Below are 13963 nucleotides of genomic sequence, written 5' to 3' on the forward strand. Positions count from 1 at the left end.
AAAGGACATTTTTTTAATGCATCATATGACCCCTTTAAAGAGCCAGTAAGATGAAAATTCTAAGCTTCCTTTCACTGTTTATAAGTCCTGTACAATAGGTTTAAATCCATCCAAGGTTAAAAAACATTGTCATTTTGTCAAAATATCATTTTAAAATTACTTCAATTCTCAGAGATCCCCAAACGGTTCGCGCGAAGCTGTTCCACAGATTCAGTTTCCTTAAACCCCACCTTTCGGGAGCATACTGTGTTCTGATTGGTCAACTGACATAGTCAGGTTTGATTGGTTGTTCCGCACACACCTCCACGGTAAACTATGCGTTGGCATCTGTTTGGGGGGAATTATGTCGTATTCCTCTCACCGCGAAGCAAACAGTAAAATAAAAAACTTGAACAGTCTCGCTGCTTTTTCTTCTGTGTGTGCGTATTCAAGCCGCGCGCTTCAGTTTGAATCTGAATAGCGCGTTCAGCGCGGGGGCGTGGTCACATTAGATATAATGAACGGAGACGTGAAAAACGGACATCGCATTGTTTTCATATGGATTACTTTATCAGAAAATATCTGTTAGCAGCACTTCTTTAGTTTTAAAGTAGACATGTCAAGCTTTCTATAGATATCTCTCTCATGTCTCTTCGTTGAGTATTCACGGAGTTACACTTGATTTTAATGACATTTTTGTAAACGAAGATCAGCGCAGAGAAAGGCTGCAGACAGCACACATACTGATAAGACGCTCGGGAGAAAACAAACACATAACTTCATAATCATACTTCGCGTTGTGATTCGGAGATGCTTGTTGGTCCAAATAAAGTTGGTAATGAACCCTCTTTTATGGCAAAACGCTTTGAAAATCCCGCTGTACTCACCGTGATTAGAAAAGCAGTCATCAGTGAAATGTTGTGAACACAACAAAAGGGATTTGTTGTACTGCTCTGGTATTGTGGTAAAAATGAATTTTAGCCATTGGTTCTTCTGATCTTCATTCTTTTGGCAGTGAAAATAAAACAAACTTGCCTTTACAATTAAAAACACACTGTCTCCTCAACATGATGCTATCACACCAAACAGAGCATCTGTGATTATTATGCAAAGTGTTCTAGAGGATGTACATAGAGATGGGCAAAAGATTTGAAATCTATAATGACTCATTTCAGCCATTCAGAGTCGACTCCTTACTTTAGAAGCCAATAACTTTATAAATCGTGTACTTTTTGGTTTAATTACTTTGCACATTGTTTACACTGATGGACGGCTACATCATACACTGTAATACAGGTAATTTTTGATTTCCCATCTGTGTGGCTCTTTAAATAAACTCAATCATCCGGATATATTACAGACTTCTACTTACTGCTTAAACCCCACCACTTTCAAAAAGCTTGACCTCAGTCTCAAAATTCAGATAATTCTTTATCCAATCAACAACCAATGGATAGAAAAAAAAAAGGGCAGGGACTTTTTTATTTTACAATAATATATTTCCCTTACATGTATGTCACTAAACAGAAAAAAAAAAAAAAAAATCTGTTGCTTCTTCCATTATGTCGCAACTTAAAGGTTAGATGTAGATACCTAGGGCAACAAACAGTTTTTTTTCATTGCTTTAATCGGCTGTACAAAACCCAGCATGCTACTGCAAGTTTAACCACTGCAAAATTAACCAGACAAATTTGACTTAAAGACACATCACACTGAAACACAAAACCACATGTGGTCTGTGCTTCATTTTTGAGGCTGGTTAACATGGGCTGCTGAATTCTACTGCATTTGATGTGGCTTGTTTGAAATCATTATGCAGTGCCTTGATTGAATCTATATTTACAGACATCTTTGATGTACAAATTGAATTCAACATTTCATCTACATACGAAGTGAACTTCAATCTCCACAGGAAATGGTTCATCATTTCTTTAATGATTTAATCAAACCTCTATTATCCACAAATAAATGGCATTTGAATAAATGCCTAGCTTATGGAAGAAAACACTGAATTAAAGTTAAACATGCCTTACTTTTATAAATATCGCAAACAATTCCTAAAATAACAACTTATAACTAACTCTGGCTCGTGTAGGGTCACTTTACTGACTCAAACACACCTGTCTGGAAGTTTTTAGTGATCCTATAAACTACAGGCAGGTGAGTTTTTAACCAGAGTTGGACCCCAAGAGCCAGAGTTGAGAACATTGAGCAGGTTCTTATGAGTTTAATAAGATCTTGGTAAGCACCCCTGCTATAACTAAACCTACATCAAAGATAGGCAACTTTGGTCCTGCAGTTTAGCTGCAACTCTGATAAAAATGCACCTGCCTGTAGCTTTCTAATGAAACATCTTTGATGTTTATAACTGACAACTAAAGAAAATCCTAAATTCAGTATCTCAGAAAATTTGAATATTGTGAAAAGGTTTAATATTGAAGACACCTGGTGCCACACTCTAATCAGCTAATTAACTCAAAACACCTCCAAAGCCTTTAAATGGTCTCTCAGTCTAGTTTTGTAGGCTACACGATCATGGGGAAGACTGCTGACTTGACAGTTTTCCAAAAGACGAACATTGACACCTTGCACAAGGAGGGCAAGACACAAAAGGTCATTGCAGAAGAGGCTGGCTGTTCACAGAGCTCTGTGTCTAAGCACATTAATAGAGAGGCGAAGGGAAGGAAAAGATGTGATTGAAAAAAGTGTACAAGCAATAGGGATAACAGCACCCTGGAGAGGATTGTGAAACAAAACCCATTCAAAAATGTGGGAGAGATTCACAAAGAGTGGACTGCAGCTGGAGTCAGTGCTTCAAGAACCACTACGCACAAACGTACGAAAGACATGGGTTTCAGCTGTCGCATTCCTTGTGTCAATCCACTCTTGAACAATAGACAGCGTCAGAAGCGTCTCGCTTCAAAAAGGACTGGACTGCTGCGGAGTAGTCCAAAGTTATATTCTCTGATGAAAGTAAATTTTGCCTTTCCTTTGGATATCAGGGTCCCAGAGTCTGGAGGAAGAGAGGAGAGGCACAAAATCCACATTGCTGGAGGTCCAGTGTAAAGTTTCCACAGTCCGTGATGGTTTGCGGTCAACTGTGTTTTCTGAGGTCCAAGGTCAAAACAGCCGTATACCAGGAAGTTTTAGAGCACTTCATCCTTCCTGCTTCTGGCCAACTTTATGGAGATGCAGATTTCATTTTCCGACAGGACTTGGCTCCTGCACACAGTTCCAAAGCTTCCAGTACCTTGTTTAAGGACCATGGTATCCCTGTTCTTAATTGGCCAGCAAACTCACCTGACATTAGCCCCATAGAAAATCTATGGGATATTGGGAAGAGGAAGATGCGAAATGCCAGACCCAAGAATGCAGAAGAGCTGAAGGCCACTATCAGAGCAACCTGGACTCTCATAACACCTGAGCAGTGCCACAGACTGATCCACTCCATGCCACGCCGCATTACTGCAGTAATCCAGGCAAAAGGAGCCCCAACTAAGTATTGAGTACTGTACATGCTCATAGTTTTGATGTTCATACTTTTTAATTGGCCAATATTTCTAAAAATCATTTCTTTGTATTGGTCTTAAGTTACATTCTAACTTTCTGAGATACTGAATTTGGGATTTTCCTTAGTTGTCAGTTATAATCATCAAAATTAAAGAAATAATAACTGGAAATATATCAGTCTGTGTGTAATAAATGGATATAATATACAAGTTTCACTTTTTGAATGGAATTAGTGAAATAAATCAACTTTTTGATGATATTCTAATTATATGACCAGCACCTATATATAAAAATATTTGTGCCATTTCATAACTTCTGGTAGTCTGACTACTAAGTAGACATCTAGAGATTAAGTTCTGTGTCAGCAAGAGACCTTTGACAGAAAGAGCAAACGGCTCATCAAGCCTTCAGAGGCTTGTATAACACTTCATCCATATTTATCCGCCAGAAGGATGAGTCTTACGCCAGCATTAAGAATACTGCAATATGACTAACATCAGTGGTACTGTAACAATTGTATTAACTGCCACCATGATGTGACAGTGTAGGTGGTTTCCAGGGCATTGGCATGCAGTTGTTCAGGCGTTTAGAGTGGTTTTAGTGCATTTTGTGTGATTTCTATGACTTTCTATAGAATGGTTTCTGGGCTGTTGCTAAGGTAAGCTTGGTGGTTGCTTAATGGCCTAAATAAACTGTACCCAATGCTAGCCCTGTCTTGCTGCTGATAGGCAACCTTAGTTTGAGGTCTTCAGAATTACTAGCCCTGCATCCATACAGTATATGCCTACATCCCCACTATAAAGTAAAAAAAAAAAAAAAAAATGTATTAAGTGTAGTAGTGGTTTACCTGAATTCATAGTATTCATATACTACCGAATACTTCCGCCCAGATTGGGAAGTGCATAACCAGTGGACACCTTTCTGTGAAGCCACTGGAAAGGAGTTGTGGATGGCAACTGGCAATGACAACATGGCAAATGTAGTACATTTGGATTTAATTCATACTACACATTATTCATATACACTATGTAGGCACAATGTTTGCTCCTCATCAAGTGTCGTTCCTACAAACACAGTAACTTTTAATTTCAGACACATTTCAAAGAACATGACTGGACAACTCTTACCCTCAAGATCCAGTTGAATCCTCTTTTTTTATCCAATCTTGATCAAACTCAGATGCCTGTAGCTTTCCAGTAATCCTGAAGACATTGATTAGCATGTCCAGGTGTGTTTGGTTTGTTTAATTGGTCGGAGCTAAGCTCTGAGGAAAGTGGATCTCAGGGAACAGATTTGCCACCCCCCACTGTACAAACTTGCAGGTGTGTTGGAGCTAAACTTCAGGAGCAGGATTGGACACCCTTGTAATCATCCACTTAATGTCTGTAGCACCAATATCAGAGGGCAATTTACGCACTAAGGTTTAATACTCAAGGCCAGTGATTTAAAAGAAAAAAAAAGAAAAAAATATCTAACCCTAACTATGAGCAAAAGGTCTTTATTGGGGTGTCATGTTTTGCTGGACCTCTAGCATTGCCTTAATCATAACAAAAGACATTATGAACGTGTGGGGGTCGGGTATGGAGCTCATTTTGTCATAATAATAGCTCCATAGTCTGGCTGCTGGTTGGTTTACGCTTCTCCAGGCCTGAGGGAGGAATTTCTAGCTGTCTCATCTTGCTCTTGTCCCAGTTTGATGAGTCTCTCAGTTGCCTGCGTCACCTCGCCTGAGCACGACCGACAGTCAGCCAGTCAGATTCATTTTCACTATATCCTCCCACATGCGCCACCATGAGGTAATTCCATTTGACACAATCAATGGAAAATGCTACAAAAATGGACAGAAATAGTGTCCATGCTAGAAACTCATTTATAGGTATAAATGAATGAATTAATCATTTATATAGCACTTTATTGTGTATTCCTGTACACCCAAAGTGCTTTACAATCATGCGGTGGGGTCTCTCCTCAACCACCACCAGTGTGGAGCATCCACCAGGTGGTGGACAGGTGGAGAGGAGAGAGAGAGCCAATTCAGTGGATGGGGATTATAAAGAGGCCATGACTGACAAGGGGCAGTGGCGGCAATTTGGCCAAGACTCTTGGGATACACCCCAACTCTTTAACAAGAAGTACCGTGGGATTTTTAGTGACCACAGAAAGTCAAAACCTTGGTTTAACGTTTCCTCTGAAAGACGGTGTTTTTGACGTTAGAACCCACACAGACCACAGGGTGAGCACCCACTGCTGGCCTCATTAGAAACTCTTCCAACAGCATCCTAGTTTTCCTAGGAGGTGTCCCATACAGGCTAGACCCTTCAGTGGGCAGCCAGTCTTGGGTTTCAGAGTGATATGGCAGTGGTACAACAAATTAGAGCTATTTTTAATTAAAAGCTAAAAGTTAACACTTAATTGTAAAAATCTGTGGCGTTTGCTAATGCAAGTGTCACTATTTTTCATACTCAACTCGTCCTACACCATTTCAGCAACAGACATGAATGATACTCCACATAATGAGTTATAATGCATCACAACTTCACACAGAACACATTTTTAAATTGCAATCCACTATTTTCCATTGTTTTTTTTTTCTTTCTAAATATGCTAGATTGACATATTTGTCCGCCAGGCCTACGTATTCCTTTTGCATTGTCTTGCGCATGACAAGAAGAATTCTAAAAAAGTGGCACTGGAGTTGAAATGTAAAACAAATTGAGAAATGTTTCAATCTGCTGCTTACAGCTCACTTTTGTCAGTGCAAAAGCTACACTTAAAGTCATCCGCCAGAACGGCTTCCGCGTATGACAGTCAGTGAGAAAAAAAGTGTTTATTACATTTGACATTTAGATATTTATCTTACAAAAATGCATGGATTCGCTACAGGAGGCCATGGTTCTGAAAAGAAGAAAGTCACAAACACCTAGGATGCTTTGAGGGTGAATAAAACACAGGTTAATTTAGATTTTGGGGTGAACTAACCCTTTAAGGAGGATGGAACTAAACCATATCTAGGAAATAACATATCATGGAGACATGAAAACAGGCACTTTTCTCACCTAGCAACCACATAGTAACACCCACTCAGAAAAGCGGGTTTTGCACCACTCATATTTTCTCCAGAAAATGTAATGCTCTAGTTTTCTTTTCAGTATCTCCATTGGCTCACAGAGCACATGCTCTCGCAGCACTTACACGTGCTCTAAAACCCCAAACGTTTCCTTTGTGGCTGAACAGGTGAGCCCATCACCGCATCATTAACCAGGCTTATCGAAAGGGTCAAACCGAGAGAGAAAAATAAAGAATATGGCATCTGCTTATCCCTTCTCCTCGCAAAGGGCGCGATTATGCCTTCTGAAGACCATTAACAGGATCATGGAGCGCTTAAACGGCAAATCATTGCCCTTACCCGCTGAAATCCCATCGCTCCTCATGGCAGGGCATTGTGTTTTAAGGCACCACCACCAGTACAACAGCACAAACCAATGTGTTTCCATTGGTTACAACTCTGCACCCCATCTATCTGTATTGGCTGATAATGACCAGCAGTTTACATAATTTCAGTCCTTTTCTAATTTTCCCTGTCATTAACTCTTCAGAGAGAGCACACAAGGCGGTCAAACACCAGGCGATGCTTTTTAGGGCACAACGTCACACATATACTACAAAAAGAAACGAGACCTCCTGGTGTGTCTAGCCAAAAATAAAGATGAGAGGAGGGGGGGACTGAGAGAAATCTCTCTACGTACGTGTTCCTTGCTGACGTCTGTTCCTTCTTTCGTCATAACGCTTGAAGCCAACTGGGTGGAGGATGTGGAAAAGGGTGTTTTGATGGGGTTTTTTTGCCCTTTTTTGCCTTTTCTTGCTGATTGTATGCAACACTGAGTAAATGGAATAAATTAACTACTAATTACTTTTTATGTAACCCAAATGTGACACAATTGACCTGATTGATTTAAATCTACAGAATGCCAGTGTATAAGAGCCAATGACCTTTGCAGTGCTATACAAATAAAAGTACATAAAGCCTGGAAAGTTATTGAGACTTTCTGGAAATTGTCCTGATATACACCCCCACCTGCCTCTCTGCAGGTAATATCTATACAGTCTGGCATCCCATCATGCACCATGCCAAGATGACACCTGGGGCATAAACCGTAGCTCATGACCCAGAAAATAGAGGTTGTGTCCTTTTTACAGATCCCACAATCCTCTGAGCGTGAAGCGACGTCTGTGAACACAGTTACAGACCTGAAAAAAAAGAAAACACAAAATACACATAACAAAAATAGGCCACCAAATGGACTAAAAAATCTAATCCTCATGTTATACTGTGTAATTTCTTATTTAAATCTTTTGATTTTGAAATTAAACATATCGCAGTTCTTGACAGGTTTATTAAGATTCACCCGTATTTCTGCAGTGTGTAAGCAAAAATGATAAATCTTGTTATAAATGCAAATATTCAATCATCAAACAATTCAGAAACAGACATGATATCTAAATTAAAGTGGATTCATCAGGGAGCGTAAAACAGTATTTTTCCATTCAATCTCTGCCACAATTTTCAGTTTGCTGTGACGATTTTTGGCCCCCCCTCTGTCCCCGAGAGCAGCCATTTTGTCTCTCTCTCTCTCTGAAATGGGGTGCAGTGTGAATCATCCTCTCAGAGAGACGCTCGCCTCTGACAACCGCACACTTCACTGCTGATTGTGCAGGGCAGGAGACGCAGGCTGCCGGCAGGGCCGTCTCAGCCAGAATACATTACATCCCAGCTTTTTAAGTCGGCGTAGACTATTACCCAGAAGGCCTTTGGAAGTTCTTATCAGCGCCAACCAGATGGAGAACATGTGAGCGATGTCAGACCTGCAGACTTGTTGATAAAACAACACAGCCAGAAATCTGAAATTGAAAAGAGATTGTGCAGTATACAGATTTAATTTGGTTATTAATGAAATTTCATTCATATGTGATGTTCAGTTGATTAATATGTATAAGGTATTGAATCCTCTAGTTTGTATTTAGCACCATTAGTGGTTTATCCTAATGAGTGAATGTAATATTTACTGCACTTTTGTTTTCTTATGCAGACGTATGTGCCGTTTAGTGTTCAATCGACGCATGTTACATGATTACAGGGCATGCAAAAGCCACAGAATTTCACAGTTTGACTTCAGTCCAAGAACAACATGCATTCAATCCACTCATATCCTACAAATACACCCCTCAAAACCACAATAATCATGTGTGTCTGCATATGCCAGAAAGACATTTAACAATTCACTTTTACTGCAGAATGCATGTCTGCCCCCTGGTGTCTGAGAATACTTGAGGAAACCTGACCAGGACGTATTTCACTCCAAAACTAATAATAATAATAAAAACAAATAATATATATATATATATATATATATATATATATATATATATATATATATATATATATATATATATATATATATATAAATTTTATTGCCTTCGAATATAAAATCTTTATAGTAATGTGATTTTTTTTTTTTTTTATTAATATCAGTGTATTATTAGTATGGATAGCATAGTATATAGAATATATTATTTAATTTAAATGAGCTTTAAAATCAAATATAATTGCATACTGTTATTCAAAAGTTTTGAAAGTCAGAAAGATTTTCTCTCCAAAAAAACAAGTATAAAAACACAGGTATAAACGGCATTTTAAAATATATCAAAACAGAAAACGCGTATTTTAAATTCTAATAATATTTCACAATATTACTGTGTTACTATGGTTTTGATCAAATAAACACAGCATTCATAAACATAAGACTTCTGAACTATATGCATCATTTTCAGATGCATTATACTCGAAATAGGCTGCACTTTCTGCATATATTATTATTATTTTAGATTCACACTGATGGAAGTATACTATGCACACACATGCTGTAACTTGACAAATAACAGGTGAAATAGAAATAACTCATCAGTCGCATAATCAGATCATCAGTCGCATAAAATGGCTACTGTGACTAAGGCAATGAAATACAGAGCAGTATCCATAACTGTCCACACTTTAGTTCTGTCATAATGAAAGTGTCAGTGATATGCTGACCTGCATTAAACAGACACTGTATCATTCTTCACATTAGCTTGAAGGAAAAATGACCAGGATGTAGCTCAGTATGCCCATTGGTGCATGTGTGGGCCTTTGGCATCCACTTCCTGGCCTGACCCACTTAGAATGGTGTGTTGGTTATTTTAAGACACAAGTCGCACACCCTGCGGCAAAAACACGCAGCACGAACAGCGTTTTAGAGGATGGTGTGACAGTCCAGAGCAAAGCTGGTGTGTGACATCCAATACAATGGCTGCAAACGACATTGAGAACGATTTCTGTGCTTTACAAAAACAGCAAACCAATCAGAAGAGTGAGACAAAACAGGAAACACCACATGATGCCACTGCATTCCATACTGTGGAGGTGGACTGGTTGAAGAAAAAGAAAGAAATGTGCTATTATATTCGGTTTTCAAGGGCTTATACTTGAAGACTACAGATCTATTCTGAAACAATCAATATATATCATCTGGAAGATCTCTCCTGAAATCAAGTGTCTGGTTAGTTCTCTGTTAAACAGATCTGTCAGCTGGTCTGTGGACCTTAATACCTCCACCACAGAAACAAGCACTGATCACTATACTGTCTATGAAGGACAATGAGCCTTACTGTGGCGCTTTCCCAAAATCTAGTGAGCTGTTTCATTGTCTACATAAACAGCTACTTTCCAAGACAACATCCTAACTCAAATGAAACCTGATTAAATTATTGATCTGAAACACTCAATACCATTCCAGGGTTAGGCAATGCAAGTATCATACATTTAACTAAACAAAACAGAGGTTTAATATAAGCTATAGACCCCACTATAAACGGCAATGATGGTTTTACTCGGGTGGTTAACTGACTCTTTTCATAGCTTCATTCTCTGGTTTTTATCCGTCAAATCTCATTTGCCCTTTCCCCTATATGAGTGATTGTATGTTTATTAGAATATTTTATGTTAGTGTTCAGTTAATAAAACCCTTGTGCTCAAATTACGTGAGTAGTATATAGGAAGCACCTCTGTATGTCAAACACATAATGCACAGACAACATTAAACAGACTGAAGTCAACACATTTGACACTCTTTACAAACATGTTACCAGTTTAGTTGACAATAATGATTATCATGTACACATACATATACATACATACATAATATATATATATATATATATATATATATATATATATATATATATATATATATAATTTAATAATTTGACGTTTTCTCACACACAGTATATTCTTAAGTGGCATACTACATACTATACTATACTATGTCAGTATTATCTATTTAGCCGTTTGTTTTCACACAATACATTAGTTTACGATTATTTCATTCTTATTTAGTTGATAGATTTTTTAATGCATTATTATTATTATTATTATTATTATTATTATTATTTTATGCTAGTTTTCTAAATTTTAAGATCGAAGTTCTGTCAAGAGTAGACTGTACATACAATGCATTTTTTTAAATAATTTTAAATAAATAATGATGTAAACATTTCCAACACATTATTAATATAATCTTCAAGCACGATGTGAGTTATTTCGTACCATTATATCAAATTTGTTATTAAAATCTCTTGCAACTTTTTTTTATATTTTAAAAACTTTACTATTAATACAACATACTGTCACCATTTCATCAAATGTAATTTGAAAAAAGTATATAAAATGATACTTTTAGTATGCTTACACTGAAAGAGACTTACACTGAAGGAGTCGCACCATTACAACAACAATGCTGGTAAGTTCCAGTTCCACTACTCTCATGCTAAAAATATCTGACTGCTTTCTGTCATATTCTATACATGTGTGAGGCAGTTCTGAAAAGCATTTCTGGCTGAAAACACGTCCCCATATCAATCTGCTAGATTCCCATTCCCTACACAGGGACTAATGCAGTCATGACTGGTCGGTCATCATACAAGCCTGCAGGTGTGCTCTCCATTCATCAAGCTTTGGATTCTTATAAACGCAGACTCATGAGGAAGGATGGTGAACTCTGGCTCGAAATCATGCCACTGCACCTGCCACACATTCAGCTCGCATGAAACCGCCTCCGCAGCTGCTGCGCTCGGCCCTCATTCCAGTCACATCAGTTCTGATGCTTCAGGCCCCATTAGGTTCAAAGCATGGCGCCCCCTTCAGCGAGACCCTCTGGTACCTTCAGCCGTCTACACGAGGACCACAGCTGTCTGCTTTGAAAGGACAGCAGGTGGACACACTCTTAGCTTGTTTATGTATCGGAAGTCATCCCATCAGAAATGACTGCAATGTGAGGCCTTACTGGCAATCAGCAATCGCTGCTTTGTTTGGAAAAAAAGAGAAAGAGACAAACTAGAAGGAAAGATAGACATGAAGCCGAGAAAAAGTGTGTGAATGACAAAGATAGAGTCCCACAGAAAGATAAACAGCCACAGCGGAGCCCTATAATGGCTTTGCACCGCTAATTTGTCACTCCACTTGAACGGCAAACAGCAGGAAGACAGTGACAACATGCCGCACTGTCACTTCCTGCTGCCCAAAGACACGCTCTCAAGAACCTTCATCTGGGGCTCATTCTGCGGGTGAAGACTTCAGCTATTTATAGACCGCCAGGGAGGAAACATCCACCACAGGAAAAAAAATCACAAGTATGATATCTTTATACAGAATAAAATAAAAAATATTGGTCAATACAGCATTCCAGCCACAACTTATAAAAAGAGACACGTATGAACAGCAGTAGCTACACAACATCTCAAGGTGTTTTTTTTTTTTTTTTTGGTTTTTTTTTTTTTTAATAAGAATACAAAAACCAATTAGTTAAAGTGATATTTGCAGTGATTTTTCTTTTCACACATCACATCTCATGTTCCTCACTAACACTGCTGTCTCCTCGGGGAGAAAAATATAATTATTATTATTTGTTTCACACGATAAATACTGAAATGTCTCTTGTTTAGTCTATGGTTTTAAAAGTATTTAAGTATTTAATACTTTTAACTTGGAGGCTGCTCTGTCAAGAAGAAACTTCACAAATTCAATGTTTTGACCGAACATTTCATCAAATTCCTCCATCGTGTAAAATGTTGGTGTTTACCTGTGTTTTACCCCAGTGTCTCGCTCTCTGTGTATTTTGGCAAGTCTTCAAATTTTGCCTGCACTTCAGTAAAGGAACCTGAATTTCTCTTTCAATGCAACACTAGCTAAACACCCTCTGGCTCAACCTGCGACAGTAGCCACGCCCAAACCTTTCGTGATTGGCTGCACAGAGTTATGCAAATACATAGTCTGACACTGACGGAAAGAGGACACGATAAGACCATTTACTGTCTATGGATAAGACAAGACATCCATTCAGACCAAACGCAATGATTGGGCATACATTTTATGTGCCTGAGACACTCTACAGAATATATTTATATATTAAGACCACTTGATTTTTTGATTGCAATCAAGATAAGAAGAGACTAGTATAACGACAAAAATTTCATAGAAAAAAATACAAAATAAAAATGGCCTTTCCTACCTTTTAAAGGCATAGTCCACCCAAAATGTAAATTATATGATCATTTACTCACCTTTATGCTATTCCAAAACTGTATGACTTTCGTTTATCTGTGGTGGAACATATTTTGTGAAAGCTGATGCTTTTTTTTTAATGCAACATAAACCAATGGAGCCAAAATTATCCCTTTAACACTGTATTTCTTGTCCAGACTCCAAAATTAAAAGTTCGGTTCAAATGCACCTCATGACAAACAAAACACAACATCAATGGTGTCAGAATGCCCTCTAGTGTTCAGGCATGGAGTTCACTAGTGATTTCTCAACAGAGGTAACCGAAATAACAGGCCTTCACAACATCAAAGGTTCACGTGGTTCATCTATAGTGGTTCACATTTTGGAAAATGTAAATGTAAATACAGAAATACACTGCCATTTTACATATTGCATTACAAATTGAATATTGCTACCCATATGCTTCCACACATCTGTGATGCTATAATGCTATGTTTTCTCTTTCTTAAAAAAAAAAAAAAAGTAACCAAGAGAGCTTAATGAACTAGATTATTTAACAAAACAAACACAAACTAATCATTTATAGGCTATTTTGTCAATGTTTCTTTCTTTTGGCCTGTTTGTATTATTACTTTTTATTGGTTGTTCTATTGAAATATAAAGAGAGAATGAACCATCTCACTTTGTGATTTAAGAATAATTAGTCTAGTAACTCTCTCAAAAAAAAAAAAAAAGAAAAAAAAAAACTTTGCTGAATACTGACCGCATTTACAAGTTTACAAGGATTGATGCAGTTTATGTAGCTTATATTTTAGTTCCGTTTTCCCTCTCTTTCTTTGTTGATAACTAAAGCGTTTTAGCACACACAAAAATGTAACATAT

General features: G+C 37.9%; 1 protein-coding gene across 1 annotated transcript in view; it reads right to left on the minus strand.

The window, feature by feature from the left end:
- Positions 1–5251, minus strand: part of myo3a (myosin IIIA) — a 93877-nt gene extending 88626 nt beyond the window's left edge. Inside the window, exons 1-2 of the mRNA XM_026200758.1 lie at positions 4617–5251; positions 4337–4445 (exon numbers count right to left, since the gene is read on the minus strand). The gene's annotated coding sequence lies outside the window, so the exon portion shown is untranslated. The remainder of the gene's footprint in view (positions 1–4336; positions 4446–4616) is intronic.
- Between the last annotated feature and the right edge of the window lie 8712 nt (positions 5252–13963).

The sequence above is a fragment of the Carassius auratus genome, chromosome 24 (genome assembly GCF_003368295.1).
Source record: "Carassius auratus strain Wakin chromosome 24, ASM336829v1, whole genome shotgun sequence".
Taxonomy (NCBI): domain Eukaryota; kingdom Metazoa; phylum Chordata; class Actinopteri; order Cypriniformes; family Cyprinidae; genus Carassius; species Carassius auratus.